Raw genomic sequence first — 18,944 nt, 5'->3', positions numbered from 1 at the left:
CAAATTCTCGACACAGTCTGCGATGAAAAGATCACACCTGAGGCTACAAGTCGTGAAATTTCAGTCTGATTGAGGCCACGCGGAGCTAACTTAACGAGCTACAAATTTGAAAAAGAACTTTTGTGAAGTATCGACTTTTTGGAAGGTCCCGCGATTGTCGAAAGCTGTGAGATGCTGCCGCTCAAGAACATCAAATTCTCGACACAGTCTACAATGCAAGGATCACACCTCGGGCTACAAGTCGCGAAATTTCAGTCTGATTGAGGACACGCGGAGCTAACTTAACGTGCTACAACTTTGAAAAAGAACTTTTGTGAAGATTCAACTTTTAGGACGGTCCCGCGATTGTCGGAAGCTGGGAGATGTGGCCGCTCAAGAACATCAAATTCTCGACACAGTCTGCAATGAAAGGATCACACCTCGGGCTACAAGTCGCGAAATTTCAGTCTGATTGAGGACACGCGGAGCTAACTTAACGTTCTACAACTTTGAAAAAGAACTTTTGTGATGTTTCGACTTTTAGGAGGGTCCCGCGATTGTCGGTAGCTGTGAGATGCTGCCGCTCAAGAACATCAATTTCTCGACACAGTCTGCAATGAAAGGATCACACCTCAGGCTACAAGTCGCGAATTTTCAGTCTGATTGAGGCCTCGCGGAGCTAACGTAACGAGCTACAACTTTGAAAAAGAACTTTTGTGAAGTATCGACTTTTAGGAGGGTCCCGCTATTGTCGGAAGGTGTGAGATTCTGCCGCTCAAGAACATCAAATTCTCGACACAGTCTGCGATGAAAGGATCATACCTCAGGCTACAAGTCGCGAAATTTCAGTCTGATTGAGGACACGCGGAGCTAACTTAACGAGCTACAACTTTGAAAATGAACTTTTGTGATGTTTCGACTTTTAGGAGGGTCCCGCGATTGTCGGAAGCTGTGAGATGCTGCCGCTTAAGAACATCAAATTCTCGACACAGTCTGCAATGAAAGGATCCCACCTCAGGCTACAAGTCGCGAAATTTCAGTCTGATTGAGGACACGCGAAGCTAACGTTACGAGCTACCACATTGACAAAGAAATTTTGTGAAGTTTCGACTTTTTGGAGGGTCCCGCGATTGTCGGAAGCTGTGAGATGCTGCCGCTCAAGAACATCAAATTCTCGATACAGTCTGCGATGAAAAGATCACACCTGAGGCTACAAGTCGTGAAATTTCAGTCTGATTGAGGCCACGCGGAGCTAACTTAACGAACTACAACTTTGAAAATGAACTTTTGTGAAGTATCGACTTTTCGGAAGGTCCCGCGATTGTCGGAAGCTGTGAGATGCTGCCGCTCAAGAACATCAAATTTTCGACACAGTCTACAATGAAAGGATCACACCTCGGGCTACAAGTCGCGAAATTTCAGTCTGATTGAGGACACGCGGAGCTAACTTAACGTGCTACAACTTTGAAAAAGAACTTTTGTGAAGATTCAACTTTTAGGACGGTCCCGCGATTGTCGGAAGGTGTGAGATTCTGTCGCTCAAGAACATCAAATTCTCGACACAGTCTGCAATGAAAGGATCATACCTCAGGCTACAAGTCGCGAAATTTCAGTCTGATTGAGGACACGCGGAGCTAACTTAACGAGCTACAACTTTGAAAATGAACTTTTGTGATGTTTCGACTTTTAGGAGGGTCCCGCGATTGTCGGAAGCTGTGAGATGCTGCCGTTTAAGAACATCAAATTCTCGACACAGTCTGCAATGAAAGGATCACACCTCAGGCTACAAGTCGCGAAATTTTAGTCTGATTGAGGACACGCGAAGCTAACGTTTCGAGCTACCACTTTGTCAAAGAACTTTTGAGAAGTTTCGACTTTTTGGAGGGTCCCGCGATTGTCGGAAGCTGTGAGATGCTGCCGCTCAAGAACATCAAATTCTCGACACAGTCTGCGATGAAAAGATCACACCTGAGGCTACAAGTCGTGAAATTTCAGTCTGATTGAGGCCACGCGGAGCTAACTTAACGAGCTACAACTTTGAAAAAGAACTTTTGTGAATTATCGACTTTTTGGAAGGTCCCGCGATTGTCGGAAGCTGTGAGATGCTGCCGCTCAAGAACATCAAATTCTCGACACAGTCTGCGATGAAAAGATCACACCTGAGGCTACAAGTCGTGAAATTTCAGTCTGATTGAGGCCACGCGGAGCTAACTTAACGAGATACAACTTTGAAAAAGAACTTTTGTAAAGTATCGACTTTTTGGAAGGTCCCGCGATTGTCGGAAGCTGTGAGATGCTGCCGCTCAAGAACATCAAATTCTCGACACAGTCTACAATGAAAGGATCACACCTCGGGCTACAAGTCGCGAAATTTCAGTCTGATTGAGGACACGCGGAGCTAACTTAACGTGCTACAACTTTGAAAAAGAACTTTTGTGATGTTTCGACTTTTAGGAGGGTCCCGCGATTGTCGGAAGCTGTGAGATGCTGCCGCTCAAGAACATCAATTTCTCGACACAGTCTGCAATGAAAGGATCACACCTCAGGCTACAAGTCGCGAATTTTCAGTCTGATTAAGGCCTCGCGGAGCTAACGTAACGAGCTACAACTTTGAAAAAGAACTTTTGTGAAGTATCGACTTTTAGGAGGGTCCCGCTATTGTCGGAAGGTGTGAGATTCTGCCGCTCAAGAACATCAAATTCTCGACACAGTCTGCGATGAAAGGATCATACCTCAGGCTACAAGTCGCGAAATTTCAGTCTGATTGAGGCCACGCGGAGCTAACTTAACGAGCTACAACTTTGAAAAAGAACTTTTGTGAAGATTCAACTTTTAGGAGGGTCCCGCGATTGTCGGAAGCTGGGAGATGCGGCCGCTCAAGAACATCAAATTCTCGACACAGTCTGCGATGAAAGGATCATACCTCAGGCTACAAGTCGCGAAATTTCAGTCTGATTGAGGCCACGCGGAGCTAACTTAACGAGCTACAACTTTGAAAATGAACTTTTGTGATGTTTCGACTTTTAGGAGGGTCCCGCGATTGTCAGAAGCTGTGAGATGCTGCCGCTTAAGAACATCAAATTCTCGACACAGTCTGCAATGAAAGGATCACACCTCAGGCTACAAGTCGCGAAATTTCAGTCTGATTGAGGACACGCGAAGCTAACGTTACGAGCTACCACTTTGACAAAGAACTTTTGTGAAGTTTCGACTTTTTGGAGGGTCCCGCGATTGTCGGAAGCTGTGAGATGCTGCCGCTCAAGAACATCAAATTCTCGACACAGTCTGCGATGAAAGGATCACACCTCAGGCTACAAGTCGCGAATTTTCAGTCTGATTGAGGCCACGCGGAGCTAACTTAACGAGCTACAACTTTGAAAATGAACTTTTGTGATGTTTCGACTTTTAGGAGGGTCCCGCGATTGTCGGAAGCAGGGACATGCTGCCGCTTAAGAACATCAAATTCTCGACACAGTCTGCAATGAAAGGATCATACCTCAGGCTACAAGTCGCGAAATTTCAGTCTGATTGAGGACACGCGAAGCTAACGTTACGAGCTACCACTTTGACAAAGAACTTTTGTGAAGTTTCGACTTTTTGGAGGGTCCCGCGATTGTCGGAAGCTGTGAGATGCTGCCGCTCAAGAACATCAAATTCTCGACACAGTCTGCGATGAAAGGATCACACCTCAGGCTACAAGTCGCGAATTTCAGTCTGATTGAGGCCACGCGGAGCTAACTTAACGAGCTACAACTTTGAAAATGAACTTTTGTGATGTTTCGACTTTTAGGAGGGTCCCGCGATTGTCAGAAGCTGTGAGATGCTGCCGCTCAAGAACATCAAATTCTCGACACAGTCTGCGATGAAAAGATCACACCTGAGGCTACAAGTCGTGAAATTTCAGTCTGATTGAGGCCACGCGGAGCTAACTTAACGAGCTACAAATTTGAAAAAGAACTTTTGTGAAGTATCGACTTTTTGGAAGGTCCCGCGATTGTCGAAAGCTGTGAGATGCTGCCGCTCAAGAACATCAAATTCTCGACACAGTCTACAATGCAAGGATCACACCTCGGGCTACAAGTCGCGAAATTTCAGTCTGATTGAGGACACGCGGAGCTAACTTAACGTGCTACAACTTTGAAAAAGAACTTTTGTGAAGATTCAACTTTTAGGACGGTCCCGCGATTGTCGGAAGCTGGGAGATGTGGCCGCTCAAGAACATCAAATTCTCGACACAGTCTGCAATGAAAGGATCACACCTCGGGCTACAAGTCGCGAAATTTCAGTCTGATTGAGGACACGCGGAGCTAACTTAACGTTCTACAACTTTGAAAAAGAACTTTTGTGATGTTTCGACTTTTAGGAGGGTCCCGCGATTGTCGGTAGCTGTGAGATGCTGCCGCTCAAGAACATCAATTTCTCGACACAGTCTGCAATGAAAGGATCACACCTCAGGCTACAAGTCGCGAATTTTCAGTCTGATTGAGGCCTCGCGGAGCTAACGTAACGAGCTACAACTTTGAAAAAGAACTTTTGTGAAGTATCGACTTTTAGGAGGGTCCCGCTATTGTCGGAAGGTGTGAGATTCTGCCGCTCAAGAACATCAAATTCTCGACACAGTCTGCGATGAAAGGATCATACCTCAGGCTACAAGTCGCGAAATTTCAGTCTGATTGAGGACACGCGGAGCTAACTTAACGAGCTACAACTTTGAAAATGAACTTTTGTGATGTTTCGACTTTTAGGAGGGTCCCGCGATTGTCGGAAGCTGTGAGATGCTGCCGCTTAAGAACATCAAATTCTCGACACAGTCTGCAATGAAAGGATCCCACCTCAGGCTACAAGTCGCGAAATTTCAGTCTGATTGAGGACACGCGAAGCTAACGTTACGAGCTACCACATTGACAAAGAAATTTTGTGAAGTTTCGACTTTTTGGAGGGTCCCGCGATTGTCGGAAGCTGTGAGATGCTGCCGCTCAAGAACATCAAATTCTCGACACAGTCTGCGATGAAAAGATCACACCTGAGGCTACAAGTCGTGAAATTTCAGTCTGATTGAGGCCACGCGGAGCTAACTTAACGAACTACAACTTTGAAAATGAACTTTTGTGAAGTATCGACTTTTCGGAAGGTCCCGCGATTGTCGGAAGCTGTGAGATGCTGCCGCTCAAGAACATCAAATTTTCGACACAGTCTACAATGAAAGGATCACACCTCGGGCTACAAGTCGCGAAATTTCAGTCTGATTGAGGACACGCGGAGCTAACTTAACGTGCTACAACTTTGAAAAAGAACTTTTGTGAAGATTCAACTTTTAGGACGGTCCCGCGATTGTCGGAAGGTGTGAGATTCTGTCGCTCAAGAACATCAAATTCTCGACACAATCTGCAATGAAAGGATCATACCTCAGGCTACAAGTCGCGAAATTTCAGTCTGATTGAGGACACGCGGAGCTAACTTAACGAGCTACAACTTTGAAAATGAACTTTTGTGATGTTTCGACTTTTAGGAGGGTCCCGCGATTGTCGGAAGCTGTGAGATGCTGCCGTTTAAGAACATCAAATTCTCGACACAGTCTGCAATGAAAGGATCACACCTCAGGCTACAAGTCGCGAAATTTTAGTCTGATTGAGGACACGCGAAGCTAACGTTTCGAGCTACCACTTTGTCAAAGAACTTTTGAGAAGTTTCGACTTTTTGGAGGGTCCCGCGATTGTCGGAAGCTGTGAGATGCTGCCGCTCAAGAACATCAAATTCTCGACACAGTCTGCGATGAAAAGATCACACCTGAGGCTACAAGTCGTGAAATTTCAGTCTGATTGAGGCCACGCGGAGCTAACTTAACGAGCTACAACTTTGAAAAAGAACTTTTGTGAAGTATCGACTTTTTGGAAGGTCCCGCGATTGTCGGAAGCTGTGAGATGCTGCCGCTCAAGAACATCAAATTCTCGACACAGTCTGCGATGAAAAGATCACACCTGAGGCTACAAGTCGTGAAATTTCAGTCTGATTGAGGCCACGCGGAGCTAACTTAACGAGATACAACTTTGAAAAAGAACTTTTGTAAAGTATCGACTTTTGGAAGGTCCCGCGATTGTCGGAAGCTGTGAGATGCTGCCGCTCAAGAACATCAAATTCTCGACACAGTCTACAATGAAAGGATCACACCTCGGGCTACAAGTCGCGAAATTTCAGTCTGATTGAGGACACGCGGAGCTAACTTAACGTGCTACAACTTTGAAAAAGAACTTTTGTGAAGATTCAACTTTTAGGACGGTCCCGCGATTGTCGGAAGCTGGGAGATGCGGTCGCTCAAGAACATGAAATTCTCGACACAGTCTGCAATGAAAGGATCACACCTCAGGCTACAAGTCGCGAAATTTCAGTCTGATTGAGGACACGCGAAGCTAACGTTACGAGCTACCACTTTGACAAAGAACTTTTGTGAAGTTTCGACTTTTTGGAGGGTCCCGCGATTGTCGGAAGCTGTGAGATGCTGCCGCTCAAGAACATCAAATTCTCGACACAGTCTGCGATGAAAGGATCACACCTCAGGCTACAAGTCGCGAATTTTCAGTCTGATTGAGGCCACGCGGAGCTAACTTAACGAGCTACAACTTTGAAAATGAACTTTTGTGATGTTTCGACTTTTAGGAGGGTCCCGCGATTGTCGGAAGCAGGGACATGCTGCCGCTTAAGAACATCAAATTCTCGACACAGTCTGCAATGAAAGGATCATACCTCAGGCTACAAGTCGCGAAATTTCAGTCTGATTGAGGACACGCGAAGCTAACGTTACGAGCTACCACTTTGACAAAGAACTTTTGTGAAGTTTCGACTTTTTGGAGGGTCCCGCGATTGTCGGAAGCTGTGAGATGCTGCCGCTCAAGAACATCAAATTCTCGACACAGTCTGCGATGAAAGGATCACACCTCAGGCTACAAGTCGCGAATTTCAGTCTGATTGAGGCCACGCGGAGCTAACTTAACGAGCTACAACTTTGAAAATGAACTTTTGTGATGTTTCGACTTTTAGGAGGGTCCCGCGATTGTCAGAAGCTGTGAGATGCTGCCGCTCAAGAACATCAAATTCTCGACACAGTCTGCGATGAAAAGATCACACCTGAGGCTACAAGTCGTGAAATTTCAGTCTGATTGAGGCCACGCGGAGCTAACTTAACGAGATACAACTTTGAAAAAGAACTTTTGTGAAGTATCGACTTTTTGGAAGGTCCCGCGATTGTCGGAAGCTGTGAGATGCTGCCGCTCAAGAACATCAAATTCTCGACACAGTCTACAATGAAAGGATCACACCTCGGGCTACAAGTCGCGAAATTTCAGTCTGATTGAGGACACGCGGAGCTAACTTAACGTGCTACAACTTTGAAAAAGAACTTTTGTGAAGATTCAACTTTTAGGACGGTCCCGCGATTGTCGGAAGCTGGGAGATGCGGTCGCTCAAGAACATGAAATTCTCGACACAGTCTGCAATGAAAGGATCACACCTCAGGCTACAAGTCGCGAAATTTCAGTCTGATTGAGGACACGCGAAGCTAACGTTACGAGCTACCACTTTGACAAAGAACTTTTGTGAAGTTTCGACTTTTTGGAGGGTCCCGCGATTGTCGGAAGCTGTGAGATGCTGCCGCTCAAGAACATCAAATTCTCGACACAGTCTGCGATGAAAGGATCACACCTCAGGCTACAAGTCGCGAATTTTCAGTCTGATTGAGGCCACGCGGAGCTAACTTAACGAGCTACAACTTTGAAAATGAACTTTTCTGATGTTTCGACTTTTAGGAGGGTCCCGCGATTGTCGGAAGCAGGGACATGCTGCCGCTTAAGAACATCAAATTCTCGACACAGTCTGCAATGAAAGGATCATACCTCAGGCTACAAGTCGCGAAATTTCAGTCTGATTGAGGACACGCGAAGCTAACGTTACGAGCTACCACTTTGACAAAGAACTTTTGTGAAGTTTCGACTTTTTGGAGGGTCCCGCGATTGTCGGAAGCTGTGAGATGCTGCCGCTCAAGAACATCAAATTCTCGACACAGTCTGCGATGAAAGGATCACACCTCAGGCTACAAGTCGCGAATTTCAGTCTGATTGAGGCCACGCGGAGCTAACTTAACGAGCTACAACTTTGAAAATGAACTTTTGTGATGTTTCGACTTTTAGGAGGGTCCCGCGATTGTCAGAAGCTGTGAGATGCTGCCGCTCAAGAACATCAAATTCTCGACACAGTCTGCGATGAAAAGATCACACCTGAGGCTACAAGTCGTGAAATTTCAGTCTGATTGAGGCCACGCGGAGCTAACTTAACGAGCTACAAATTTGAAAAAGAACTTTTGTGAAGTATCGACTTTTTGGAAGGTCCCGCGATTGTCGAAAGCTGTGAGATGCTGCCGCTCAAGAACATCAAATTCTCGACACAGTCTACAATGCAAGGATCACACCTCGGGCTACAAGTCGCGAAATTTCAGTCTGATTGAGGACACGCGGAGCTAACTTAACGTGCTACAACTTTGAAAAAGAACTTTTGTGAAGATTCAACTTTTAGGACGGTCCCGCGATTGTCGGAAGCTGGGAGATGTGGCCGCTCAAGAACATCAAATTCTCGACACAGTCTGCAATGAAAGGATCACACCTCGGGCTACAAGTCGCGAAATTTCAGTCTGATTGAGGACACGCGCAGCTAACTTAACGTTCTACAACTTTGAAAAAGAACTTTTGTGATGTTTCGACTTTTAGGAGGGTCCCGCGATTGTCGGTAGCTGTGAGATGCTGCCGCTCAAGAACATCAATTTCTCGACACAGTCTGCAATGAAAGGATCACACCTCAGGCTACAAGTCGCGAATTTTCAGTCTGATTGAGGCCTCGCGGAGCTAACGTAACGAGCTACAACTTTGAAAAAGAACTTTTGTGAAGTATCGACTTTTAGGAGGGTCCCGCTATTGTCGGAAGGTGTGAGATTCTGCCGCTCAAGAACATCAAATTCTCGACACAGTCTGCGATGAAAGGATCATACCTCAGGCTACAAGTCGCGAAATTTCAGTCTGATTGAGGACACGCGGAGCTAACTTAACGAGCTACAACTTTGAAAATGAACTTTTGTGATGTTTCGACTTTTAGGAGGGTCCCGCGATTGTCGGAAGCTGTGAGATGCTGCCGCTTAAGAACATCAAATTCTCGACACAGTCTGCAATGAAAGGATCCCACCTCAGGCTACAAGTCGCGAAATTTCAGTCTGATTGAGGACACGCGAAGCTAACGTTACGAGCTACCACATTGACAAAGAAATTTTGTGAAGTTTCGACTTTTTGGAGGGTCCCGCGATTGTCGGAAGCTGTGAGATGCTCCCGCTCAAGAACATCAAATTCTCGACACAGTCTGCGATGAAAAGATCACACCTGAGGCTACAAGTCGTGAAATTTCAGTCTGATTGAGGCCACGCGGAGCTAACTTAACGAACTACAACTTTGAAAATGAACTTTTGTGAAGTATCGACTTTTCGGAAGGTCCCGCGATTGTCGGAAGCTGTGAGATGCTGCCGCTCAAGAACATCAAATTTTCGACACAGTCTACAATGAAAGGATCACACCTCGGGCTACAAGTCGCGAAATTTCAGTCTGATTGAGGACACGCGGAGCTAACTTAACGTGCTACAACTTTGAAAAAGAACTTTTGTGAAGATTCAACTTTTAGGACGGTCCCGCGATTGTCGGAAGCTGGGAGATGCGGTCGCTCAAGAACATGAAATTCTCGACACAGTCTGCGGTGAAAGGATCATACCTCAGGCTACAAATCGCGAAATTTCAGTCTGATTGAGGACACGCGGAGCTAACTTAACGTGCTACAACTTTGAAAAAGAACTTTTGTGAAGATTCAACTTTTAGGACGGTCCCGCGATTGTCGGAAGGTGTGAGATTCTGTCGCTCAAGAACATCAAATTCTCGACACAGTCTGCAATGAAAGGATCATACCTCAGGCTACAAGTCGCGAAATTTCAGTCTGATTGAGGACACGCGGAGCTAACTTAACGAGCTACAACTTTGAAAATGAACTTTTGTGATGTTTCGACTTTTAGGAGGGTCCCGCGATTGTCGGAAGCTGTGAGATGCTGCCGTTTAAGAACATCAAATTCTCGACACAGTCTGCAATGAAAGGATCACACCTCAGGCTACAAGTCGCGAAATTTTAGTCTGATTGAGGACACGCGAAGCTAACGTTTCGAGCTACCACTTTGTCAAAGAACTTTTGAGAAGTTTCGACTTTTTGGAGGGTCCCGCGATTGTCGGAAGCTGTGAGATGCTGCCGCTCAAGAACATCAAATTCTCGACACAGTCTGCGATGAAAAGATCACACCTGAGGCTACAAGTCGTGAAATTTCAGTCTGATTGAGGCCACGCGGAGCTAACTTAACGAGCTACAACTTTGAAAAAGAACTTTTGTGAAGTATCGACTTTTTGGAAGGTCCCGCGATTGTCGGAAGCTGTGAGATGCTGCCGCTCAAGAACATCAAATTCTCGACACAGTCTACAATGAAAGGATCACACCTCGGGCTACAAGTCGCGAAATTTCAGTCTGATTGAGGACACGCGGAGCTAACTTAACGTGCTACAACTTTGAAAAAGAACTTTTGTGAAGATTCAACTTTTAGGACGGTCCCGCGATTGTCGGAAGCTGGGAGATGCGGCCGCTCAAGAACATCAAATTCTCGACACAGTCTGCGGTGAAAGGATCATACCTCAGGCTACAAGTCGCGAAATTTCAGTCTGATTGAGGACACGCGGAGCTAACTTAACGTGCTACAACTTTGAAAAAGAACTTTTGTGAAGATTCAACTTTTAGGACGGTCCCGCGATTGTCGGAAGGTGTGAGATTCTGTCGCTCAAGAACATCAAATTCTCGACACAGTCTGCAATGAAAGGATCATACCTCAGGCTACAAGTCGCGAAATTTCAGTCTGATTGAGGACACGCGGAGCTAACTTAACGAGCTACAACTTTGAAAATGAACTTTTGTGATGTTTCGACTTTTAGGAGGGTCCCGCGATTGTCGGAAGCTGTGAGATGCTGCCGTTTAAGAACATCAAATTCTCGACACAGTCTGCAATGAAAGGATCACACCTCAGGCTACAAGTCGCGAAATTTTAGTCCGATTGAGGACACGCGAAGCTAACGTTTCGAGCTACCACTTTGTCAAAGAACTTTTGAGAAGTTTCGACTTTTTGGAGGGTCCCGCGATTGTCGGAAGCTGTGAGATGCTGCCGCTCAAGAACATCAAATTCTCGACACAGTCTGCGATGAAAAGATCACACCTGAGGCTACAAGTCGTGAAATTTCAGTCTGATTGAGGCCACGCGGAGCTAACTTAACGAGCTACAACTTTGAAAAAGAACTTTTGTGAAGTATCGACTTTTTGGAAGGTCCCGCGATTGTCGGAAGCTGTGAGATGCTGCCGCTCAAGAACATCAAATTCTCGACACAGTCTACAATGAAAGGATCACACCTCGGGCTACAAGTCGCGAAATTTCAGTCTGATTGAGGACACGCGGAGCTAACTTAACGTGCTACAACTTTGAAAAAGAACTTTTGTGAAGATTCAACTTTTAGGACGGTCCCGCGATTGTCGGAAGCTGGGAGATGCGGCCGCTCAAGAACATCAAATTCTCGACACAGTCTGCGGTGAAAGGATCATACCTCAGGCTACAAGTCGCGAAATTTCAGTCTGATTGAGGCCACGCGGAGCTAACTTAACGAGCTACAACTTTGAAAATGAACTTTTGTGAAGATTCAACTTTTAGGACGGTCCCGCGATTGTCGGAAGCTGGGAGATGCGGCCGCTCAAGAACATCAAATTCTCGACACAGTCTGCGGTGAAAGGATCATACCTCAGGCTACAAGTCGCGGAATTTCAGTCTGATTGAGGACACGCGGAGCTAACTTAACGTGCTACAACTTTGAAAAAGAACTTTTGTGAAGATTCAACTTTTAGGACGGTCCCGCGATTGTCGGAAGGTGTGAGATTCTGTCGCTCAAGAACATCAAATTCTCGACACAGTCTGCAATGAAAGGATCATACCTCAGGCTACAAGTCGCGAAATTTCAGTCTGATTGAGGACACGCGGAGCTAACTTAACGAGCTACAACTTTGAAAATGAACTTTTGTGATGTTTCGACTTTTAGGAGGGTCCCGCGATTGTCGGAAGCTGTGAGATGCTGCCGTTTAAGAACATCAAATTCTCGACACAGTCTGCAATGAAAGGATCACACCTCAGGCTACAAGTCGCGAAATTTTAGTCTGATTGAGGACACGCGAAGCTAACGTTTCGAGCTACCACTTTGTCAAAGAACTTTTGAGAAGTTTCGACTTTTTGGAGGGTCCCGCGATTGTCGGAAGCTGTGAGATGCTGCCGCTCAAGAACATCAAATTCTCGACACAGTCTGCGATGAAAAGATCACACCTGAGGCTACAAGTCGTGAAATTTCAGTCTGATTGAGGCCACGCGGAGCTAACTTAACGAGCTACAACTTTGAAAAAGAACTTTTGTGAAGTATCGACTTTTTGGAAGGTCCCGCGATTGTCGGAAGCTGTGAGATGCTGCCGCTCAAGAACATCAAATTCTCGACACAGTCTACAATGAAAGGATCACACCTCGGGCTACAAGTCGCGAAATTTCAGTCTGATTGAGGACACGCGGAGCTAACTTAACGTGCTACAACTTTGAAAAAGAACTTTTGTGAAGATTAAACTTTTAGGACGGTCCCGCGATTGTCGGAAGCTGGGAGATGCGGCCGCTCAAGAACATCAAATTCTCGACACAGTCTGCGGTGAAAGGATCATACCTCAGGCTACAAGTCGCGAAATTTCAGTCTGATTGAGGCCAGGCGGAGCTAACTTAACGAGCTACAACTTTGAAAAAGAACTTTTGTGAAGATTCAACTTTTAGGAGGGTCCCGCGATTGTCGGAAGCTGGGAGATGCGGCCGCTCAAGAACATCAAATTCTCGACACAGTCTGCGATGAAAGGATCATACCTCAGGCTACAAGTCGCGAAATTTCAGTCTGATTGAGGACACGCGGAGCTAACTTAACGTGCTACAACTTTGAAAAAGAACTTTTGTGAAGATTCAACTTTTAGGACGGTCCCGCGATTGTCGGAAGGTGTGAGATTCTGTCGCTCAAGAACATCAAATTCTCGACACAGTCTGCAATGAAAGGATCATACCTCAGGCTACAAGTCGCGAAATTTCAGTCTGATTGAGGACACGCGGAGCTAACTTAACGAGCTACAACTTTGAAAATGAACTTTTGTGATGTTTCGACTTTTAGGAGGGTCCCGCGATTGTCGGAAGCTGTGAGATGCTGCCGCTTAAGAACATCAAATTCTCGACACAGTCTGCAATGAAAGGATCACACCTCAGGCTACAAGTCGCGAAATTTCAGTCTGATTGAGGACACGCGAAGCTAACGTAACGAGCTACCACGTTGAAAAAGAACTTTTGTGAAGTTTCGACTTTTTGGAGGGTCCCGCGATTGTCGGAAGCTGTGAGATGCTGCCGCTCAAGAACATCAAATTCTCAACACAGTCTGCGATGAAAAGATCACACCTGAGGCTACAACTCGTTAAATTTCAGTCTGATTGAGACCACGCGGAGCTAACTTAACGAGCTACAACTTTGAAAAAGAACTTTTGTGAAGTATCGACTTTTTGGAAGGTCCCGCGATTATCGGAAGCTGTGAGATGCTGCCGCTCAAGAACATCAAATTCTCGACACAATCTACAATGAAAGGATCACACCTCGGGCTACAAGTCGCGAAATTTCAGTCTGATTGAGGACACGCGGAGCTAACTTAACGTGCTACAACTTTGAAAAAGAACTTTTGTGAAGATTCAACTTTTAGGACGGTCCCGCGATTGTCGGAAGCTGGGAGATGCGGTCGCTCAAGAACATCAAATTCTCGACACAGTCTGCGGTGAAAGGATCATACCTCAGGCTACAAATCGCGAAATTTCAGTCTGATTGAGGCCACGCGGAGCTAACTTAACGAGCTACAACTTTGAAAAAGAACTTTTGTGAAGATTCAACTTTTAAGAGGGTCCCGCGATTGTCGGAAGCTGGGAGATGCGGCCGCTCAAGAACATCAAATTCTCGACACAGTCTGCGATGAAAGGATCATACCTCAGGCTACAAGTCGCGAAATTTCAGTCTGATTGAGGACACGCGGAGCTAACTTAACGTGCTACAACTTTGAAAAAGAACTTTTGTGAAGATTCAACTTTTAGGACGGTCCCGCGATTGTCGGAAGGTGTGAGATTCTGTCGCTCAAGAACATCAAATTCTCGACACAGTCTGCGATGAAAGATCATACCTCAGGCTACAAGTCGCGAAATTTCAGTCTGATTGAGGACACGCGGAGCTAACTTAACGAGCTACAACTTTGAAAAGAACTTTTGTGATGTTCGACTTTTGGAGGTCCCGCGATTGTCGGAAGCTGTGAGATGCTGCCGCTTAAGAACATCAAATTCTCGACACAGTCTACAATGAAAGGATCACACCTCAGGCTACAAGTCGCGAAATTTCAGTCTGATTGAGGACACGCGGAGCTAACTTAACGAGCTACCACTTTGAAAAAGAACTTTTGTGAAGTTTCAACTTTTGGAGGGTCCCGCGATTGTCGGAAGCTGGAGATGCGCCGCTCAAGAACATCAAATTCTCGACACAGTCTGCGATGAAAGATCAACCTCAGGCTACAAGTCGCGAAATTTCAGTCTGATTGAGGACACGCGGAGCTAACTTAACGAGCTACAACTTTGAAAAAGAACTTTTGTGAAGATTCACTTTTGGACGGTCCCGCGATTGTCGGAAGCTGTGAGATCTGCCGCTCAAGAACATCAAATTCTCGACACAGTCTACAATGAAAGGATCACACCTCGGGCTACAAGTCGCGAAATTTCAGTCTGATTGAGGACACGCGGAGCTAACTTAACGTGCTACAACTTTGAAAAAGAACTTTTGTGAAGATTCAACTTTTAGGACGGTCCCGCGATTGTCGGAAGCTGGGAGATGCGGTCGCTCAAGAACATCAAATTCTCGACACAGTCTGCGGTGAAAGGATCATACCTCAGGCTACAAGTCGCGAAATTTCAGTCTGATTGAGGCCACGCGGAGCTAACTTAACGAGCTACAACTTTGAAAAAGAACTTTTGTGAAGATTCAACTTTTAGGAGGGTCCCGCGATTGTCGGAAGCTGGGAGATGCGGCCGCTCAAGAACATCAAATTCTCGACACAGTCTGCGATGAAAGGATCATACCTCAGGCTACAAGTCGCGAAATTTCAGTCTGATTGAGGACACGCGGAGCTAACTTAACGTGCTACAACTTTGAAAAAGAACTTTTGTGAAGATTCAACTTTTAGGACGGTCCCGCGATTGTCGGAAGGTGTGAGATTCTGTCGCTCAAGAACATCAAATTCTCGACACAGTCTGCAATGAAAGGATCAACCTCAGGCTACAAGTCGCGAAATTTCAGTCTGATTGAGGACACGCGGAGCTAACTTAACGTGCTACAACTTTGAAAAGAACTTTTGTGATGTTTCGACTTTTAGGAGGGTCCCGCGATTGTCGGAAGCTGTGAGATGCGGCCGCTAAGAACATCAAATTCTCGACACAGTCTGCATGAAAGGATCACACCTCAGGCTACAAGTCGCGAAATTTTAGTCTGATTGAGGACACGCGGAGCTAACTTCGAGCTACCACTTTGAAAAGAACTTTTGTGAAGTTCGACTTTTTGGAGGGTCCCGCGATTGTCGGAAGCTGGGAGATGCTGCCGCTCAAGAACATCAAATTCTCGACACAGTCTGCGATGAAAGATCACACCTGAGGCTACAAGTCGCGAAATTTCAGTCTGATTGAGGCACGCGGAGCTAACTTAACGAGCTACAACTTTGAAAAAGAACTTTGTGAAGTATCGACTTTTGGAAGGTCCCGCGATTGTCGGAAGCTGTGAGATGCTGCCGCTCAAGAACATCAAATTCTCGACACAGTCTACAATGAAAGGATCACACCTCGGGCTACAAGTCGCGAAATTTCAGTCTGATTGAGGACACGCGGAGCTAACTTAACGTGCTACAACTTTGAAAAATAACTTTTGTGAAGATTCAACTTTTAGGACGGTCCCGCGATTGTCGGAAGCTGGGAGATGCGGCCGCTCAAGAACATCAAATTCTCGACACAGTCTGCGGTGAAAGGATCATACCTCAGGCTACAAGTCGCGAAATTTCAGTCTGATTGAGGCCACGCGGAGCTAACTTACGAGCTACAACTTTGAAAAGAACTTTTGTGAAGATTCAACTTTTAGGAGGGTCCCGCGATTGTCGGAAGCTGGGAGATGCGGCCGCTCAAGAACATCAAATTCTCGACACAGTCTGCGATGAAAGGATCATACCTCAGGCTACAAGTCGCGAAATTTCAGTCTGATTGAGGACACGCGGAGCTAACTTAACGTGCTACAACTTTGAAAAAGAACTTTTGTGAAGATTCAACTTTTAGGACGGTCCCGCGATTGTCGGAAGGTGTGAGATTCTGCCGCTCAAGAACATCAAATTCTCGACACAGTCTACAATGAAAGGATCACACCTCGGGCTACAAGTCGCGAAATTTCAGTCTGATTGAGGACACGCGGAGCTAACTTAACGTGCTACAACTTTGAAAAAGAACTTTTGTGAAGATTCAACTTTTAGGACGGTCCCGCGATTGTCGGAAGCTGGGAGATGCGGTCGCTCAAGAACATCAAATTCTCGACACAGTCTGCGGTGAAAGGATCATACCTCAGGCTACAAATCGCGAAATTTCAGTCTGATTGAGGCCACGCGGAGCTAACTTAACGAGCTACAACTTTGAAAAAGAACATTTGTGAAGATTCAACTTTTAGGAGGGTCCCGCGATTGTCGGAAGCTGGGAGATGCGGCCGCTCAAGAACATCAAATTCTCGACACAGTCTGCGATGAAAGGATCATACCTCAGGCTACAAGTCGCGAAATTTCAGTCTGATTGAGGACACGCGGAGCTAACTTAACGTGCTACAACTTTGAAAAAGAACTTTTGTGAAGATTCAACTTTTAGGACGGTCCCGCGATTGTCGGAAGGTGTGAGATTCTGTCGCTCAAGAACATCAAATTCTCGACACAGTCTGCAATGAAAGGATCATACCTCAGGCTACAAGTCGCGAAATTTCAGTCTGATTGAGGACACGCGGAGCTAACTTAACGAGCTACAACTTTGAAAATGAACTTTTGTGATGTTTCGACTTTTAGGAGGGTCCCGCGATTGTCGGAAGCTGTGAGATGCTGCCGCTTAAGAACATCAAATTCTCGACACAGTCTGCAATGAAAGGATCACACCTCAGGCTACAAGTCGCGAAATTTTAGTCTGATTGAGGACACGCGAAGCTAACGTTTCGAGCTACCACTTTGACAAAGAACTTTTGTGAAGTTTCGACTTTTTGGAGGGTCCCGCGATTGTCGGAAGCTGTGAGATGCTGCCGCTCAAGAACATCAAATTCTCGACACAGTCTGCGATGAAAAGATCACACCTGAGGCTACAAGTCGTGAAATTTCAGTCTGATTGAGGCCACGCGGAGCTAACTTAACGAGCTACAACTTTGAAAAAGAACTTCTGTGAAGTATCGACTTTTTGGAAGGTCCCGCGATTGTCGGAAGCTGTGAGATGCTGCCGCTCAAGAACATCAAATTCTCGACACAGTCTACAATGAAAGGATCACACCTCGGGCTACAAGTCGCGAAATTTCAGTCTGATTGAGGACACGCGGAGCTAACTTAACGTGCTACAACTTTGAAAAAGAACTTTTGTGAAGATTCAACTTTTAGGACGGTCCCGCGATTGTCGGAAGCTGGGAGATGCGGCCGCTCAAGAACATCAAATTCTCGACACAGTCTGCGGTGAAAGGATCATACCTCAGGCTACAAGTCGCGAAATTTCAGTCTGATTGAGGCCACGCGGAGCTAACTTAACGAGCTACAACTTTGAAAAAGAACTTTTGTGAAGATTCAACTTTTAGGAGGGTCCCGCGATTGTCGGAAGCTGGGAGATGCGGCCGCTCAAGAACATCAAATTCTCGACACAGTCTGCGATGAAAGGATCATACCTCAGGCTACAAGTCGCGAAATTTCAGTCTGATTGAGGACACGCGGAGCTAACTTAACGTGCTACAACTTTGAAAAAGAACTTTTGTGAAGATTCAACTTTTAGGACGGTCCCGCGATTGTCGGAAGGTGTGAGATTCTGTCGCTCAAGAACATCAAATTCTCGACACAGTCTGCAATGAAAGGATCATACCTCAGGCTACAAGTCGCGAAATTTCAGTCTGATTGAGGACACGCGGAGCTAACTTAACGAGCTACAACTTTGAAAATGAACTTTTGTGATGTTTCGACTTTTAGGAGGGTCCCGCGATTGTCGGAAGCTGTGAGATGCTGCCGCTTAAGAACATCAAATTCTCGACACAGTCTGCAATGAAAGGATCACACCTCAGGCTACAAGTCGCGAAATTTTAGTCTGATTGAGGACACGCGAAGCTAACGTTTCGAGCTACCACTTTGACAAAGAACTTTTGTGAAGTTTCGACTTTTTGGAGGGTCCCGCGATTGTCGGAAGCTGTGAGATGCTGCCGCTCAAGAACATCAAATTCTCGACACAGTCTGCGATGAAAAGATCACACCTGAGGCTACAAGTCGTGAAATTTCAGTCTGATTGAGGCCACGCGGAGCTAACTTAACGAGCTACAACTTTGAAAAAGAACTTCTGTGAAGTATCGACTTTTTGGAAGGTCCCGCGATTGTCGGAAGCTGTGAGATGCTGCCGCTCAAGAACATCAAATTCTCGACACAGTCTACAATGAAAGGATCACACCTCGGGCTACAAGTCGCGAAATTTCAGTC

The sequence above is a fragment of the Lotus japonicus genome, chromosome 2 (assembly GCF_012489685.1).
Source record: "Lotus japonicus ecotype B-129 chromosome 2, LjGifu_v1.2".
NCBI classification, from domain to species: domain Eukaryota; kingdom Viridiplantae; phylum Streptophyta; class Magnoliopsida; order Fabales; family Fabaceae; genus Lotus; species Lotus japonicus.
The sequence above is the reverse complement of the archived record's forward strand: the minus strand, read 5'-3'. Positions refer to the sequence as shown.